This window comes from Chelonia mydas, chromosome 24, assembly GCF_015237465.2.
Source record: "Chelonia mydas isolate rCheMyd1 chromosome 24, rCheMyd1.pri.v2, whole genome shotgun sequence".
In the NCBI taxonomy this organism is placed as follows: Eukaryota; Metazoa; Chordata; order Testudines; family Cheloniidae; genus Chelonia; species Chelonia mydas.
Window position 1 is genome coordinate 12303964 of NC_051264.2, and position 19350 is coordinate 12323313.

At 48.6% G+C, this 19350-nt stretch overlaps 1 long non-coding RNA gene and 1 other non-coding gene across 3 annotated transcripts; both read left to right on the plus strand.

The window, feature by feature from the left end:
- The first annotated feature begins 623 nt into the window (after positions 1–623).
- Positions 624–19130, plus strand: LOC119564199. 2 transcript variants are annotated; one of them, XR_005223046.2, is made up of 6 exons: positions 624–741; positions 8586–8754; positions 14075–14216; positions 14921–14977; positions 16921–17019; positions 17758–19130. It is a non-coding gene; the product is annotated as an uncharacterized LOC119564199 (long non-coding RNA). The 2 variants fall into 2 exon arrangements; XR_006287277.1 differs by having other exon boundaries at positions 18227–19130.
- TRNAR-UCU lies at positions 14105–14178 on the plus strand. The gene has a single exon. It is a non-coding gene; the product is annotated as a tRNA-Arg (tRNA).
- Positions 19131–19350: the final 220 nt, after the last annotated feature.

Consider the following 19350-nt stretch of genomic DNA (forward strand, 5'->3'; position numbering starts at 1 on the left):
TGAATATGTTAAATAGGGCTGGGCCTGACTATATAGCTCTGAATAACGATCTATGTAGTGATGTAGTTCATGTAGTTTCTTCCAAAGTCCAGACAGTGACTGGCTTCTGTTTTGAAGCATGAAAGGCGTTGTTGTTGGAGTTGTTGTTATCATCCTATCTTGTGTAACCTGGGATAGTATATTATCCATGTCAATGACTAATTGTTTCTTGGACCCTCGATGTCTTTGGCTAATGACAGTGTGTGGCAGCAGCGAGTTCCGCATGCTAATTATTCATGGGGTAAAATAGTTTTAATGGCGTTGCCTTTCATTTCCCCTGTCTGTTGGAAGGCTGAAGAGCAGTGCTAGCTAGTGTTGCAGCGTGACACCGTGTGCGGATACCCCAGGTTATCTGGGGTAGCCATTGGGCTCCTTTGTGCAGCAGGCTCACGCTGCACCCGGCAATGCTCAACCTGCCCCTTTAAGTCTCCGCTTTGTTTGTGTTTTGCGGTGTGGCGACTAAAGAACCCCAGCCACTTCCCCATCGCCATGGTAACCCGATGCCATGGGGACAGGCTGCCCCGCCGCTGGGCCTCCCAGCAACGCCGCACGCAGCCTCCCCGGAAAAAGTGCAGGAAGGAGGAAGGGACAAAGGAAACCGCAGACACGAGGAGTCAAAAAAGTGTCCCCGAGAGAGAGGCGCCCAGGCCAGGGATGCAAAGAGCCAGCCCAGCCCGGAGGAAGCAGCGAAGGGAGCTGCAGGTAGGAAGCCAGAAGCTCAGGGACAGGAGCTAGGAGCAGGGGCCGAGGGGGGACTTCACAGACTTGGGTGGAAGTTGAGTGAAAGTGCTGCAGAGGAGCAGGGTGGTGCTGGGGAAGGGGCAGGGAGAGAAATGCCTGCGTGTGAATGGTACAAAGGGCCTATGGAGGGCCGGGGCGGAAGGGCTGGAGCTTGGAAAGGCAGAGGGAAATGCCCCGGGGAAGTGAGAGAGAAAGAACTTTTTGCCCTGACTTTTTAGCACAGGGGGCTGTGAACCTGTCCCATCTCAGGAGCTCAGCAGAGCCAGGAAAAGCCTGAGCACAGCAGCTGGTAGCGCTGGGGACTGAGTGATGCCCCTGTTGTGTCTGACCCAGCAATGAATCCAGGGTCCAGAGCCGAGTGAGGGTGGCGCTTGTGTTGCTGAACAGGCTGTCTTCAGAATGTGAGATAAAACTGACACACTTGTGAAAATACCAGGGCACTTTTCACCGGTTTATGTTAGAACGTGTCATAGCAGGACAGCCGCGCTGACCTCCCTGGAACCTCAGGGAGACCCTCACTTCTCAGATCAGACCCGGCTTTGCTAACATCAAAACGAAGGTATTTCCACCTTTTCCACACATGGACTCGTGCTCTTAAATCCTCTGGTATAGCATAATTGTTATTATGTGCTGTGTGCTGAATACTGAGCACTGTAAAGAACCAGTAGGCATTGGCTTTGCTCTCCAAAGGCTTACAGTCAAAGTTATTGCTGTTGTAGAATGGCAATTACAGTCTACTCTAGTGGCAGTGGTCAGCCAGTGAAGCTTATATATCCAAAGTATAAATGATTGCTATGATTTAGTTATGGATAATGCTGAGACTGTCTAATCTGATTTATCTGCCAGTCTAATCAGTCTGGCTCTTGGTCTGGGCATTTGTAATGAGCGCATCACCTTGTGGTCTGAATGCTGTCAGTCCAGCTACCACAGTGATGAGTGCAGGATAAATGCCAGTAAGGTAGAGAGGCTGACCTCTATGGTATGTCTACATGAGCTGGGAGATATCATTCCCAGCTTGATTAGACATATAGATGCTAGTTCTGAGTGAGCCAAAGTGCTAAAAATGGAAGTGTAGCCTTGGTGGTGCGAGTGGTAGGAAACGCTAGTTACCTGAGTACCTACCTAGGGTTTCATATGGGATCATACTCAGATGGCTACACTTCTACTGTTAGCATGCTAGCTCTATTAGAGCTAGTGTGGGTCTGTCTTCTTGAGCTGGAAATTATACCTCCAGCTCCAAGGTAGACATATCTATAGAAACAGCCTTTGAACTGATTGTATTCACCTACCAGTGCTGTGTGTTATGATTTTTATTATCCATTTGTGGAAGCGATGGTGGGAAAGCTAATGGCAAGAAATGGCTCTTATTTTCTGATCTGAAGGTCCATGTCTTTCCCAGTATCCTGTGGAGATACCCTCCCTGCACTTACGGTTTTCACCCTTGGTACCATCCACTCTACAGTCCTGGAGTACTGTAGAAGCTATACGGTAACAGAGAGAGGCAAATTCTAACATTGTGGAGTCCAGTCCAATTTAAGGCCTTGAAGAGCCAGGTGAATTGTAGGGGGAGTTGTAGACTAGTGGACTGTTATATTAATTTTGATGGGAAACTTGGGCCCAGGGAGTCCAATGTGTTAACATCACCTTGTCATTGTACAACACCAAGCAGTCTGGGTTTTGAGTGCCTGCTTAGTCCCATGGCAAACATGCCATTCTTTGGTTTTGAGCCTTTTATTAGCAATACAAAGAAAACTGTTAAAGCCTTTGAAATGTAAAGTATTAAGTAAGGCTTTCATTTTAACAATATCCTTTGTTCCCTTTCCCTTTAGCTGTTTTAAAGCAGTTTTAAAGCAGAAAGTGCCTGTTTGACAGTCTCTTGGATGGCATTAAAGATAGAAGAACTGTTCGGGGGCGGGGGGGGGGGCAGGGGGAGAGAAGAAATTAGTTGAGGTGGGCTGCAGCTTTTGTTGTTGCTAAAGCCTGATCCTACTTCCTAGAAGACAAAAAGAGAGAAACAGGCAAAGAAAAGGCCAGAAAAGAGAGAAAATGCAGTTTCTGTCTCTGGTGCTGACTCTTACTTGAAATCTCCCTGGTGGAGAAACACAGGCCCAGCACATAGTCTGATCAGCCACTCTGAGACCTGGAAAACTTATCGGCCTGTTCAAGGCATAGTTTTTAGTTTCCTCCCTGGTCAGAAGCTCACAGCAGTGCTGCAAAATTGAGTCATTTATTAAACAGAAGGCAAAAAGAGACATGTAGGAAAGAGAATAAATAAGGTGGGGGAAGGAAAAAGTCATGGTGGGGGGTGACAGCAGGAGCCAAATCTCACATTCCAGGTGGTTTTTGGGAGTTAGCTAGAGCTGCTGCAGCTGGCAGTGTCAGCTGTGTCCCTTTCTCTGGCTCAGTTTGCTCAGGACATCTTTCAGGAGCAAGATGATGAAGGCCCAGTGAAGAAATGGTGGGTCCCAGGAAATGGTGGAGGTGACAGCCACACGGTTAAAGCTTGCTCCTTCCAGTTCACCGTCTCCCAGGCAGCCAGCCAATTTTCCCCCAAAGTCTTTATTTTTAAGGATGCCAAAAGGTACAGACAGGCAGACCAGCCCATCTCCTCATTTTACTCACCAGTTAAACCTAATTTCCAACACACCAGTTTTGGTCCATTGATTTCCAGTCCCACACTTCTTTTGTTTACCAGAAACCTGAACACAGCTCCTGAGTTATATTACTAGACCTTTTAGTTTGGATTAATTCCTTCTGTTTCCTCTTTGAACCTTTTCCCATCAACGTTAATTGTTATAGGTTGTATCCACTTTCTCACCATTGAGCTCACCATTGGGGTAGGCCTGCATCACGGATTCACAGGAATGGTGCTACATCCCCAACTTGGAACAGTCTCTTAGAGGAAACCCACTGATGTGCCAGACCCACAAGGGGTCTCACTCTTCCTTGTGGGCCACACAGCCTCTCCGCCTCCTGAGAGTGAACCTCTGGGGTTTCAGCACTCTTACCTCACACTGTGAGCTCTGCTCAGTGAGTCCAGCTGAGCCGGACTCTGGGGAGAGACTTGTCCACTCTTTGGGTATTGATACACCTCGCCAAGTACTTCCAGTGACACTCAAGCAGCGTTTTCAAAACAGTCAGGTTTATTAGTCAACTGGAATACAGCATTGGAAGTCATTAGGTTAGCACAGAGAAATGAAGGTCCCTTGTAGTCATTCCAGAGAGATTCACCAGCCAGACTGTGGTGAACTCCATTTTCAGGTTTTAGAATCATAGAATCATAGAATATCAGGGTTGGAAGGGACCCCAGAAGGTCATCTAGTCCAACCCCCTGCTCGAAGCAGGACCAATTCCCAGTTAAATCATCCCAGCCAGGGCTTTGTCAAGCCTGACCTTAAAAACCTCTAAGGAAGGAGATTCTACCACCTCCCTAGGTAACGCATTCCAGTGTTTCACCACCCTCTTAGTGAAAAAGTTTTTCCTAATATCCAATCTAAACCTCCCCCATTGCAACTTGAGACCATTACTCCTCGTTCTGTCATCTTCTACCATTGAGAACAGTCTAGAGCCATCCTCTTTGGAACCCCCTTTCAGGTAGTTGAAAGCAGCTATCAAATCCCCCCTCATTCTTCTCTTCTGCAGACTAAACAATCCCAGCTCCCTCAGCCTCTCCTCATAAGTCATGTGCTCTAGACCCCTAATCATTTTTGTTGCCCTTCGCTGGACTCTCTCCAATTTATCCACATCCTTCTTGTAGTGTGGGGCCCAAAACTGGACACAGTACTCCAGATGAGGCCTCACCAGTGTCGAATAGAGGGGAACGATCACGTCCTTCGATCTGCTCGCTATGCCCCTACTTATACATCCCAAAATGCCATTGGCCTTCTTGGCAACAAGGGCACACTGCTGACTCATATCCAGCTTCTCGTCCACTGTCACCCCTAGGTCCTTTTCCGCAGAACTGCTGCCTAGCCATTCGGTCCCTAGTCTGTAGCGGTGCATTGGATTCTTCCATCCTAAGTGCAGGACCCTGTACTTATCCTTATTGAACCTCATCAGATTTCTTTTGGCCCAATCCTCCAATTTGTCTAGGTCCTTCTGTATCCTATCCCTCCCCTCCAGCGTATCTACCACTCCTCCCAGTTTAGTATCATCCGCAAATTTGCTGAGAGTGCAATCCACACCATCCTCCAGATCATTTATGAAGATATTGAACAAAACCGGCCCCAGGACCGACCCCTGGGGCACTCCACTTGACACCGGCTGCCAACTAGACATGGAGCCATTGATCACTACCCGTTGAGCCCGACAATCTAGCCAGCTTTCTACCCACCTTATAGTGCATTCATCCAGCCCATACTTCCTTAACTTGCTGACAAGAATACTGTGGGAGACCGTGTCAAAAGCTTTGCTAAAGTCAAGAAACAATACATCCACTGCTTTCCCTTCATCCACAGAACCAGTAATCTCATCATAAAAGGCGATTAGATTAGGCAGGCATGACCTTCCCTTGGTGAATCCATGCTGACTGTTCCTGATCACTTTCCTCTCATGTAAGTGCTTCAGGATTGATTCTTTGAGGACCTGCTCCATGATTTTTCCAGGGACTGAGGTGAGGCTGACTGGCCTGTAGTTCCCAGGATCCTCCTTCTTCCCTTTTTTAAAGATTGGCACTACATTAGCCTTTTTCCCGTCATCCGGGACTTCCCCCGTTCGCCACGAGTTTTCAAAGATAATGGTCAAGGGCTCTGCAATCACAGCCGCCAATTCCTTCAGCACTCTCGGGTGCAACTCGTCCGGCCCCATGGACTTGTGCACGTCCAGCTTTTCTAAATAGTCCCTAACCACCTCTATCTCCACAGAGGGCTGGCCATCTCTTCCCCCTTTTGTGATGCCCAGTGCAGCAGTCTGGGAGCTGACCTTGTTAGTGAAAACAGAGGCAAAAAAAGCATTGAGTACATTAGCTTTTTCCACATCCTCTGTCACTAGGTTGCCTCCCTCATTCAGTAAGGGGCCCACACTTTCCTTGGCTTTCTTCTTGTTGCCAACATACCTGAAGAAACCCTTCTTGTTACTCTTGACATCTCTTGCTAGCTGCAGCTCCAGGTGCGATTTGGCCCTCCTGATATCTTTCCTACATGCCCGAGCAATATTTTTATACTCTTCCCTGGTCATATGTCCAACCTTCCACTTCTTGTAAGCTTCTTTTTTATGTTTAAGATCCGCTAGGATTTCACCATTAAGCCAAGCCAGTCGCCTGCCATATTTACTATTCTTTCGACTCATCGGGATGGTTTGTCCCTGTAACCTCAACAGGGATTCCTTGAAATACAGCCAGCTCTCCTGGACTCCCTTCCCCTTCATGTTAGTCCCCCAGGGGATCCTGGCCATCTGTTCCCTGAGGGAGTCGAAGTCTGCTTTCCTGAAGTCCAGGGTCCGTATCCTGCTGCTCTCCTTTCTTCCCTGCGTCAGGATCCTGAACTCAACCAACTCATGGTTTTCTTTATCTCTGTCTGACTTCCTTCCTTAGTCAGTCCCTAGGTGAGAGCGCCCCAAGCTTCTTACTCAGTTCCTGTGGAGAGAGTTTCCCAGCCTCTAGAAGCCAACTCTTATTCCTGGTCCAGTCCTTTGTTCTCCAGGCAGGGCCATGCTGAGCTCACAACCCCCTTGTTAGAACATCCTGCTGTGGAGTGTTGATTCATGAGTCACTGAAGCTTGCATTGTCTCTTTGGCCCCCTTATTGATCAAGGTTGGTTTCAACCAGTTTCTTAACAACTCTTCATTCCACCCAGACAGCGAGGTGACACACGCGTCTATGTCTCTTAGTCTGCCATGAGAGCAAACTTAATCCCTTTATCCCCAACTGGGTAGCAATGCAATACATAGGGGAACCTGAGGTACACATGGGATTAATAAAAAATTTTACAAAAATTCCCATTTTTGCTAAGCCAATCAGGCCTCAATTATTACCACAGGAATAAGCACATATTAGTGTTGTGTGGGAGTTGGATGCTGAATTAGGTATTGTTGGAAAGTTTTTCACTAACAATTTCTGGTCACTTTGCTAAAGTATCAGTAAGTTTGCTATCGTGTGGCTATGGGTAACAATGTTTGAATGAAATACTGGCTTTTTGAACACTAAAACGGTTATTGCTTGCTTAGGGTGTCTGGGGATTACATTCCGTGATTACACTCTTACATCACTGTGACAAAGTGTTAACGTTTTCTCTGAATACTGTGTGTGCCTCAGTTTCCCCTATGTGTTACTCAAGTATCTAGGTGGTGGGATAAGGGTGTGTGATCATTGCACAGACCCCTAGAGGGCAGGTGTGACTGCTGACTGGCTGCCTGGGCACAGAGAATGGTCGACGCTCTATCCTGGCAACTGGTGGCCAGAGCCAGCCAAAGGTGTTGGAGAACAAAGAGACCAGGTGACCTGTTTGCCTGGGAAAGAGACAAAGCATGGAGGTGGGGCTGCTGGAAGCCCATCAGTCTCCTGGTTTGGGACTTGGGGGGAGAGCCCAGGGCTCTGGGCTCTGGATTCCCCCCAAGATGGACTTTACTGTAACTTCCTGCTTTTTGTGCTAACAAGATCTGTTCTATGCTGTGTTCCCGTTGACTAATAAACCCTTCCATTTTACAATGCTGGCTGAGAGTCACTCCAGACTGCAGAGTAGGGGTGGAGGGCCCTTTGGAGTGTATAAAGCTTCCCCAGGTGTCCCATCTAGGTGGACTCCCTTCAGGGAACTCACAGTGTGGAACGGGGTGCTGAATGGTCCGAGGTCAGACCCAGGAAGTGCTGAAGCCGTGGAGGCTTCTTGCCGGGCACGGTGAGAGTTTGCCCTGAGAGGAGACACAATGCACCAGAGTCCTGACTGACTTCATTCAGAGCTGTTCCAGAGCACCGAGACTGACTTCATGACAGTGGGGCTTTTGCAAATGAAGTTATGAGCCGGGCTTCCTTGCCATGGAACTCCCTTCTCACCACAAAATACAGAGGTTTCTAACCCTCCTAATTAACAAAGGAAACCTTTGAAATGTGACCTAAATGTAACCAATGCAGTGCAGTCTGCCTGGGTCTGCAGACAGCCTGAAGGAATATCCATGAGAGGTGCAAATAGTCCCACTCATCTCAATGTGATGTTAACTGTAAAACCTAAAGATGCTAATTTAAATGTCAGCATGTTAGCTGTGTCACTGCTGGTCCTGTTATCAGGAACTTCCATCTAATGTGTTATTCCCACTATCTCAAACCCCTCCAATGCCTCACTAGGTGCTGAAAACTCCAGCTGTTCCCTATTCAGCTGCCAAATCTCTAATTCCACCCTTCCACTGGCAACATCCATGTTGCAGTTATGCACTGAGTGCACAAAATCAAACAGCATATGCAAAACTGAAAATGGGGATGGGCGAGGTAAAATATATGGAATTGAGTCTGACAGTAGATAACACAGGGGCTACTGTGCTCATTTTATTTGTCACTGTCATGTTGAATGAACCAGCTCTTTTTGAGAGCACAGGCAATGAAAGCTGGGAGGAGGAAGTCAGGTGCCTGAGGATCCCTGAAGTCAGTGGGAGCTGGGCACCAAACTCCCTTCACCCCCTTTAAAAGCTCCAGCCTAAAAATAATGTTTTGCATTACAAACATTTTGTAGTGATTTTTTAAACATCTCTAGTACCTCTAGTACCTAGTGGGAAGAGGCCCCTCTACTTGGACATCCACATTGCAGAGATGCATTCTCAGCAGTGTACTGGTATTGTAATGCTTCCTTGTTAAGTCATTAAATAGCATGTTTCCTCCATAGATCTCAAAGCTTCTCACAAGGGAAGGCGAGCGTCATTATCCCCAGTGTAAAGGACATGACTTGTCCGTGATCATACAGCAGATCGGTGGCTGAGCCAGGAGTAGAAACCCGATCTCCTGAGTCCCAGACCAGCATCCTAGACCATGCTACCCCCCAACTGCCTCTGCAGGTAGGTTCTCAAGTGGTGGGTCGCTGATCATTCCCAACTGTCACTGTGACCTGTTCACCGTATGTCTGACCTGCGTGGCTCTGAGCTCGTTCTTTGTTCTATCTGTTTGTAAAATGTAGAAATGGGAAAGATACACCACAACTTCTGCCTTCCCCACTCTAGCTGGCTAGTGCAGGATTGTTTCTTTTGATATGTTTTCTAGTTCTTTATCCAATCTAGTTTATGCTGTGTTAAGTTTATGCTGTCCACTTTCCTTCTAGACTATTCCACAGTCTAATAAATCTCAGCATTGGGAATTTTTTCCAGATAGCCAGCCTAAATCTTCCAGTTGTGAATATTGTCTCAGTAATCACAGTTTGCCCCTTGTCTCACCCTTGTCTCATCATTCCTCCACTTCCCCAGTTTTTAAACTCATCAAATACAAAGAGATCACAGATCAGGTCAACACTTCAGGAAATTAGGGCCAGATTTACAAAGGTGCAGATAAGTGCCCAGGGCATTACAAACTCCCCTAAGTAAGTTATGCACATCGCTCCCACTGACCCTGCTGGCTTTTGTGAATCATACTAGGCACCTAACTGCCTTTTTAGGCATCTAAGTCCAGCATTTAGGCACCACTGGCATTGTTAAAGCCACCGTTCAGGTGCCACCAAACTTTGTAGGTACTTAAGTGCCCCACGGGCATGTGCAAAGCTGCCTAAGCACTGATGCTGCCTTACAGCTAATGAGCAGCTCAGAGCCCTAGCATGGGCCTAAACCCCAGCAGCCACAAAGCAGGGTTCTCAAATGAAGGGAAAATACCTGTCTCACCAAGGAGACCCATGCTTTAGCTTTGCTGAGCATGCCTAACACCTGATATCTGCCAGACCCCACAGCAGGAGGGCCGGATACAGGCCACAGAGACCCACACAAGCACAGCATAGCACCCACACAAACACAGCTGGGGAGCAAGCAGGTTGGGAATTTTTCAGCTAAGCTTTTGGGAAAGGTCTGTGTGTGTTTAGGACACTCACTTTGAGCGGGGAAGACCCGGGTTCAAGTCCCTGATCAGAATCAGGCAGAGCAGGAATTTGAATCACACACATCCAAGATGAGAGCCCTGACCTCTGGGCTATTGGTTATTCTGGGATCCCTCTCTGGTTTTCACAAATGGGGTGGGCTACCTAAGAGACTATCTGTCTTAAGTGTTGTCAGGGACCACAGGTCTCAAACCTGGTCCCCAGGACTCTGCAGAGCTAATAAGCACTAACCTACCACCCCATGGCCTGCTAACAGTTGTTAGGGCAGAAGCTGAACCCTGACAGAGGACTCCAGTCCTGGAACCTTCCTGGCAGAATCCTGTGTTTCCTGATTGGTCCACAGTGTCTATATAAACTCAGCACAGGAACAGGACGTTGTCCATGCAACTGGGATCGACCCTGCTCCTGCTCCTGCTCCTGCTCCCCTGGCTTGACTTCCTGAAATCCCAGCTTTCTGGCATCTCTCTGACTTGTGGTTCTGATCTCCAGTTTGTCTCCTACCTCTGATCCCCTGGTTTCCTGATTTATCCTGGCTCGAGTTATCGATTCATGATTCTGCTCTCAAGTTTGTCTCCTGCTTCTGAACGCCCGGTTCCCTCACCCAGCCGACTCTTGACTGCCATCCCCTGACTGTGGACCCTGGCTCTGACCACTAGGTCTGGCTGCCCATGACCTGGCCATGACAGGTGTGTAGCTACAGGAGAGGGTTCGTAGCTGAGGATCCCAAGTGGAGGGAGGTGCCTATCTTGGGTGCACCAGATCAGCAGCTTAGGCTACCTAAACTGTCTTCCTCTAAGCCCCTTCCCTTTCCTTTGCATTCCCTCCGTCTCTAGCTTAGGTGGTTTTCTGCTGAGGGCTTCTGAGCATCCCTTTCTTAAGAGCCCCATGCATTGTCTGGGGAGCCTGGGCACCTAGCTCGGGGCTGAGAATTCCACTGGGTGGCAAGGCACCTATGTACCTTTGTTGAATCTGGGCCTAAGTCCCTATGGGAAGAATTCTCCCCACCAGTCAAGCCCCTGTTTACTGTGCCAGCTGCATAAGTAGCCCTGGGACCCACTAAAGGGAATCACTGCACAGTCTGCCCTCAGATGCTATACAGATGTCCCTCCGCTAATCCTGGCATAGAGACCATGCCAAGGTCAGGAGCCAGAGGTGGGAGAGCAAGGGAATCATAGAATCATAGAATCATAGAATATCAGGGTTGGAAGGGACCTCAGGAGGTCATCTAGTCCAACCCCCTGCTCAAAGCAGGACCAATCCCCAATCAAATCATCCCAGCCAGGGCTTTGTCAAGCCTGACCTTAAAAACTTCCAAGGAAGGAGATTCCACCACCTCCCTAGGTAACGCATTCCAGTGTTTCACCACCCTCCGAGTGAAAAAGGAGGAGATGTTCAAGTAGTACATAATGCTATGGGCATTCCTGGTGGTGGCACTGCCTATAGAGCTGTCCAGGGAGGCCGCCATAACATAATCCCCCTCCAGCCCCAGTGCAGCTCAGCATCTAGGACACAACGGTGGCTTAAAGACTCCTCATTTTGCCCTCGGGCTCTGAGTTCTGTTGTGCTGGGCTGCTATGAGTTACAGCACAGACCCTCACCCTAAGTTCTTCTAATGGTTCTTCATAAACTCATGCTCCAGCTCTGAATTCTGTCTGCTCTGCCAAGGCCCTTCTAGCATGAAATGTCCTGACCTGCACATGGCATTCCAGGTATGGTCTCCCTAAAGTTTATTAAAATGGACTACTTATCTCCCTATCCCATGGTTCAGTGCACTTTATGCAGCCAACAATTTACATAAGAATACAGGAATGGCCCAACCAATTGTGTTGATGTTCTCTGACACTATGTCACATTGCAAGATCATACCAACTTTATGGTCCACAACCTCCGCTCCACAAGGCCTCTCTCACTACTGCGTCTTTGCAAGTGTCTCCCTCCCTTTACGTATGTGTGTGCTGCATTTTTGCCCAAGATTTATTACATGCAGTTTTCTAGGGTCAGTCTAATTTTGTCATTTTCTTTTCATAGCTCTAGCCTTTCTAGATCCATTTGTATTATTTCTCAGTCCTAGACAATGTGTGAACATTTCACAGTTCACTATAATCAGTTTAGCAAAGACTTCAGCACACAGTTTCCAAGTGTGTTGGTTTACGGCAGTCTGTTCGCACCCTGCTCTCTTAACTACACACAAAACGCCTTACCACCTGCTATGCTCTGTGGATGTGCAATTGCTTCCCAGTTAAGACACACACCTGCAATGGGGTGGAGGTAACAGAAGTCTTATGCTGGTCAGAATTCCATCACTAGGTGTAGAGTCCTGCAGCTCAAGTTGCTGTCATACCATCATATAGAACCTCCAAAAATACTTCCAAAGGCTCCCAGCAAAAAGAGGCAAGCTAAGATCTGATAATCAGAGGCAAGGTGGGATATTTCTAATGATAAAATTAGCAGAAAACATTAAACAATAAAGAAATTTAACACAATGCTGCATAAAATCTCTAAAAACAGATAGAAACCAAAACTGGGCAAAGGAGGAAAATAGGACAGATGAAATGGAAAAAGATTGTTTCCATACTTCCCCCATCCCTTTGTGCTGCTATGCTACAGGTTTCGAGGACAAACTCTTCAGGGCAACAGCCTATCTGCTTACATGGCTGTAAAGCCACAAGTGAACTCTTTTTAATTTAAAAACAGCATCAGGGACATCTTTAAACTTTAATCTTTCAGACTGAAAATAAGGCATAAATTACCCTCTATCAAAAATTGCCCATTGGAACAATTTACCAAGGGTTGTGGTGGATTCTCCATCCCTGGCAATTTTTAAAATTAAGATTGGATGTTTTAAAAAAAAACTTGCTCTGAGAATTACTTTGGGGAAGTTCTGTGGCTGTGCTATACAGGGGCTCAGACTAGATGATCACTCTCGTCCTTTCTGGCACTGGAATCTATGAATCTATTAACATAAAGCCGCAGTGAAGGGGAAAGCCAATCATTTTGTTTAGTGACTTCCCTTTATCTTGTGTTCTGTGAATTGTATAGCACTGAAGTTCGTTAATACTGGAGATGCTAAGGACCATCCCATCTCTCCCCCTCTGCTCCCCCTGGTATTACTGGGACGCATACCAATGGAGCATCTGAGCACCTGTCTGGAATGGTGGGATTGCAGGATGGAGTCTAGCTCTGGGTGTTAGTTCCCTATTGCTTAGGTGTCATGTTTGTCACATTCATTACTTTTAGTGTTGTTCACAAAAAGTCATGGCCTTTGTCTTCCAAACCAGCCAGCTACAGAACAAGTCTCTTTCCAGAATTTGTGTAAACTGGACTTGCTAAATTGAGTGGGGTAGATAATGGGATAGTGATCTGGGTTTTTGAATAATTTTTAACTAAAGTTAAATGATTCAAACTTGTACAGGGCCCACATAATTGTGGCCTGAACTGAATTTTAGATTCCCATGTATTATATTAATGCGTCTTCCTGTACCAGTTCAGAGCATATCTGTGGAGTGCTGAATAAAGATATTTCTAGATAATTGCAGCCCTATAAAAACCATGTAATTTAGGAATGTGTAAAAGGCTTTATTGGAAGCCACTGGTTTATTACATTTCTATGTCTCTTCTATATGAATGTAGGTGTTTAATGATCTTCTTATGCTTTTTAAATGATTAATGACCATTCTGTAACACTTTTCTAATGGGAAATACACTTAATAACAATTATTAAAAACCTGAGTGCCAAGACTCCTTTAGAATAAAAATAAAAAGATGACTCTCTTATTTTTTTACTGAAGCATACTGTAACATAGCTTTCCCCATAACAGCCACGAAGCCACAATTTTCTGCATAATAGCCAACCAGCCTTTCCCCAATTAGCGATGGGGTTATGGACAGAAGCAGGGAGTGGGAGGGAAAGCTGAATCATTTAGCTCTTTGGCTGGCCTTGTTCTGGGGATGCTGAGATGAGCCTGTCAGGGTTGCAGTGGTTAATCCTATTCCAGGATTTAGTTCTGTCTTTGTTAGTGTTGGAGATGCTGAGATGACCCTGTCGGGGCTACAGAGGACAATCCTAGATCTGGGTTTTTGTAGTATCGCTCTTAGAGCTGGGGATGAGATATAGATCATATCCAGAATTACTCTCTTCCCCCACTCCCAATGGAAGGAGGGGGATGCTGAGAATAGCCTATTTTGCTGAGGAGTGAGATGGATTTTAGCTCCAGGTTTTCCTTATGCCCCTGTAGCTGCACAGAAATAGCAGGATGCTGAGATTAACCCTGCAGTGATGCAGAAGGTATGTGCTTTTTCAGCTCTGGTACTGATGCTGTACTTGTAGTGAGGTCTCTGTGGCGCAATGGACGAGCGCGCTGGACTTCTAATCCAGAGGTTCCGGGTTCGAGTCCCGGCAGAGATGATCTCCAGGCAGGTGTCTTTTATTTTGCACTCACTCAGGTAAGGATGTAAGTTAATTATATTTATTTCACCCTAGAGGGTTTTAGAAGGAAAAGAATGACTTTGCCTCATAACTTCTATACTGCTATCCCTCTCACTACTCTCCTCTCTCATGTCTGTGCACAGGCCTCTGATTCATATTTTTTTCCTCAGAGTATTTCCCATTGTTCTTTTTTACCCTTTTGTTTTCTCTTGCATGCTTTGATATTTTAGCCCCACCTGTTCTTTAAATACTGTAGCAATGTCTCGATGCAGAGATTGCTGCCTTTTGTTATCAGAAGATATTTTCACAATACTGTGCTTTTTAAGAAGAAGTCAAAGGGACAGATTATTTTTTTATATCCTTTGTTTTAATTGTTATTTCCCTACATAAATCTGGTCTCTGCTTATTTCATATGCATGGCTGTATTTTAAAAGCTTGCTCTCTCTGCCTGATAATGAATTATAGCTCCTGACTACAGGCTTCCTACCCTGTTCTCAGACTCTGTGCATTTTGATTTTTTCCTGCACATGAGGTTTCTGTGCTTGTTGGATTCCCTTTCCATGTTCTCATCATGTTTAACAATTTATAGAACAGAAAACTGCAGTTAGTACGATTGATTTCAGAGCTGCCAAGTTTTGTGATGCTCCATGTGTGACATTTTATGCAACTTAATTAATCAGCTAAATTGCATTTTTATGACTTCCCTTATGACCATGTTCAGTTACTGGCCAACCCAGCCTGGGGGCAGGATGTGGAGCTGCACAAAACTGCATCTGGGGTAAGTGTGTGGGGCTGGGTTGGGGAAGCTGGTGGCTGTTTCTGGCATGAGTGCTGGCCTGCTGGAAGTGGTGGGTGTTGGACCTGCTAGAGAAAGGGGTATTTGTTGGTTGCCTGTGGCTGCTGGAAGGCCTGGGGGTTGTTTGCTCGCTGATGAGGGGCTGCTGGGGTGATTGGTGCTGGAGTGTGGGTGCTTGGGGCTGGGTGGAGGTGGTGGAGTGCTGCTTGGACAGTTGGGTGTCTACAGTTAAGGCAGGTGGGTGAGTGGAGTTGTGTGGCTGACTGGTCTCTGGGGTGGTGATGGGAGGAGTGGGGGGTGGCTGGGTGTTGGGGAGAAGTGTGGGGGTGGCCGGCTGGGTACTAGGATGGTGCAGTGAGGAGAGGGCGGGCATGTGTGGCTGGCTGGGGTATGACACTTGGATGCTGTATTGTATTACAGGAGTATTTTAGGGGCCCGACCAAGATTGGGGACTGCAAGCTGGTGAGGCCGTCCCTCCACGTCGGGGAGGGGGTGGGGGTCACGCCTACTCACAATTTGGGTCTGCTACAGCCTTCTCTAAGCAGAACAAGAGCGGGGAAATTAGCAATTCACAAGGGGGCCATCCTTCAAGCAGGGTGGGCCGTACACAGTCTGGGCTCTGGCTGGTGACCTGGGCAGGCTACAACGGTTCATTCACCCAGCACTTAGGCAGGGCAGGGCCTCCAACAGTTAGGGCTCTGGCCTGCAGTCAGGCAGAGCTGTCCACCAGCTCAGTGTAGGGGGTCAGGCGCCACAGCCTCTGGGGCTCAGGTTTGGGGTGAGCGCCACACACAGTCTATGGAGCTCAGGCAAGGGGTTGAGCGTCACACGCAGTCTATGGGGCTCAGGCAAGGGGTTGAGCGTCACACGCAGTCTGTGAGGCTCAGGCAAGGGGTTGAGCATCACACGCAGTCTGTGGGGCTCAGGTAAGCGGATGAGCGCCACACGCAGCCTCTGGGGCTCAGGTAAGGGGGTGAGCACCACACGCAGCCTCTGCGGCTCAGGTTTGGGGTGAGCACCACACACAGTCTATGAGGCTTAGGCAAGGGATTGAGCTGAGGAGCACAGGCCTCCTGGCCTACGGAGGGGGAGTACTGCCACCCGTGGACCTGCCCAACTCCACTGCGTCCCAACCGAGGGCCCTATCAGTGGCAGAGCAGTCTGCCACTCGGTCAGCAGGGATCCACCCGCAACACACTGACCTAGTTTCAGGCTCGCTCCCTACCAAACTACTGCCTGGTTCCCCTGGGTTGCTTCCTTCTCTCCCCCTCGGGTGTACCTATGTCCAGGGGTCAGCCTGAGTCTCCTCTGGGTACACTGCCAAGGGTAGCAATAGCAGCTGCTCTGCATCAAGAGCGTCAGGGCTCTCTGGAAGCTCAGTCTCCCCAGGGCAACAATGGTTCTCCTTGGTGCTCCACTCCAGCAGCGGGGAAGAAGCGTCTGTCTCCTCCAGCAGTTCCCCCATAACTGAGCTGCTGGGAAGGTCTTTTATACTTCCCCTTCCTATCCTGCCCCTCTGCTTCCGGCGTGTGGGGTGTGGCCCTCCTGGCTCTGCCCACCAGGCAGCTTGCGGTGCTCCCTCCACGTCCTCCTCTGAGTGGGGCCACAGCTCCTCTCTACACACACACACCCTTAAGCCCAGCTCCTGATCTCTGGAGCTGCCTCACAGTTGGAGTCCATCGTACCCTCAGGGGCTGGTCCTTCGTGAGCAGCCAAGTCAGCGGTGAGGCGATAGTAGCAAAGTCCGGGATGAAGTATCGGTAATAGCCCACAAGTCCTAGAAATTTCCGGACCTGCTTCCTAGTAGTCGGAGCTGGTTGGTCATGGATGGCCTCAACTTTCCCAACAAGGGAATGCAGCTTGCCTCGTCCCAGGATGTAGCCTAGATACGTTGTTTCCTGCCACCCAATTTGGCACTTTTTTAGGTTTGCAGTGTGACCAGCCTCCCAGAGAGTTATCAAGACAGCTTCCACCTGGTTTAGGTGGTCCTCCCAGTGACTACTGCAGATTACTATGTCGTCCAGGTAAGCGGCTGCGTACTCAAGGTGAGGCAGGAGGAGACGATCCATCAACTTCTGGAATACCGAAGGGCATTCTGGTAAAATGATAGAGCCTGCTGTGGGTGGCGAAGGCAGTTTTCTCCTTTGATTCCGGTGTCAGCGGGATCTGCCAATATCACTTGATTAAATCCAGGGTGGTGATAACCTGGGCCTTCACCAGTCGGTCGAGTAATTCGTCCACCCAGGGTATCAGGTAGGCATTGAAGCGGGATATCGCATTGACCCTCCTGAAGTCAATGCAAAAGTGACGGGTCCCATCTGGCTGGGGGATGAGGACAATCGGGCTCCTCCATTCACTAGAGGATTTCTCATTTACCCTGAGTTTTAACATGGACTGGACCACCTGTTCCACGGCCTCTCGCATATGGTGGGGGAGTCGTTGAGTGGTTCCTCATACAACCTCTCCAAGATGGGTGGTGATGGAGTGGTAGATCTGGATGGTCTGTCCGGGCACAGGGTGAACATTCGAGGTAAGGCCTCAATGAGATGACTGCTTTGCTTCAGCTGCTCAGCTGAGAGGGTGTCCCACAGCAAGGGGTTCTTGGGCTCAGTTTCAACGAGTGTTTGCGGTCCCAGTTCTGGTTGGGGGGGGTCGGGAAATATGGATAATTCGTCCCACTCACACCAGAGCTTTATCAGGTTCACATGATAAATCTGGGGCTTTTTTTTCTGGTCTGCTGACAAGGGCCTCGTAATTGACAGGGCCTGTCCAGCAGGTGACCTCGTATGTCCCCTGCCAGCAAGCCATCAGCTTCGACTCGGCTGAAGGGAGCAAGACAAGGACTCGGTCCCCCGGCTCGAAGATCCGCTCTCGCAAATAGCGATTGTACTCTTGTGCTTGGGCCTTTTGGGCGACTTGGAGGTACTCCTAGGCAAGGATCCCAGCCTGGGCAAGGCGCTCTTGGAGCTTAAACACATACTGAAGCAACCCTTCAGCACGGGACAGGGTCTGTTCCCATGTCTCCCACATGAGATCCATCAGGCCTTGAGGCCGGAGGCTGTATAGGAGCTCGAAAGGCGAAAATTTGGTGGATGCCTGTGGCAGCTCCCGAATAGCAAGCAGCAGGTGGGGAGTGAGCTGATCCCAGTGGCAGAGCTCCTCAGGGGGGAATTTCCGAAGCATATTCTTTAGTGCCCGGTTAAACTGTTCCACCAACCCCTCTGTTTGCAGGTGGTAGACGGAAGTCTGGAGCTTTTTGATCCCCAGAAGAGCACACACCTCCCGGAGGAGCCAGGAGGTAAAGTTCATCCCCTGATCGGAGAGTAATTCCTGGGGCAGGCCCACTCAGGCAAAGATTTTGATAAGCTCTGCTGCTACAGTACGGGCTGTGGCATTTCTCAGCGGGTTGGCCTCAGGAACCTGGGTGGCATAGTCCAGGACTACCAGGATATACCGGAATCCGGCAGCGCTCTTAACCAGAGGCCCCACCAAGTCCATGGCTACCCTTTCAAAAGGGGTTCCCACCAGCAGGAGAGGGACCTCGCTCGCATTCTGGGCAGGAGGTGCAGTGGTCCTTAGTGTCACAGTGTACACCTGGCCAAAAGAAATGAGACAGAACCCGGGCCAGCGTCTTCTCCAGTCCGAGGTGGCCGGTCACCAGGACATCGTGCACCAGCCTTAACATGGCTCATCTATGGCATCAAGGGATCAGCAGCTGGGACCGGGGCTTTCAGATCCTGGGGTCCAGCTCGACTCGGTACAGACGATCCCGAGTGAGCTCAAACCAAGGCCACTGATTGGCCCTCTGTGCATCTACCATGACCACATCCATGCAGGACAGCTGCTCATAGGCATGCTTCAGTGTGGAGTCATCCCTTTGATGCTGGCAAAAGTCTGTTGCCATGTCTAGCCAGATATCTGCCCCGTTGGGAGGGATTGGTGTGGCATTGTCCCTGGCAGTCTGATCCTCTGGTGGACCGAGGCCCAGTTCCCCTAACTCCATCTCCATGTTGTCAGGGTGTCCCCCTCTGTCATAAATATAAAGGGAAGGGTAAACCCTTTAAAATCCCTTCTGGCCAGAGGAAAAATCCTCTCACCTGTAAAGGGTTAAGAAGCTAAAGGTAACCTCGCTGGCACCTGACCAAAATGACCAATGAGGAGACAAGATACTTTCAAAAGCTGGGAGGAGGGAGAAAAACAAAGGGTCTGTGTCTGTCTGTGTAATGCTTTTGCTGGGGACAGAACAGGAATGGAGTCTTAGAACTTTTTGTAAGTAATCTAGTTAGGTATGTGTTAGATTATGATTTCTTTAAATGGCTGAGAAAAGAACTGTGCTGAATAGAATGACTATTCCT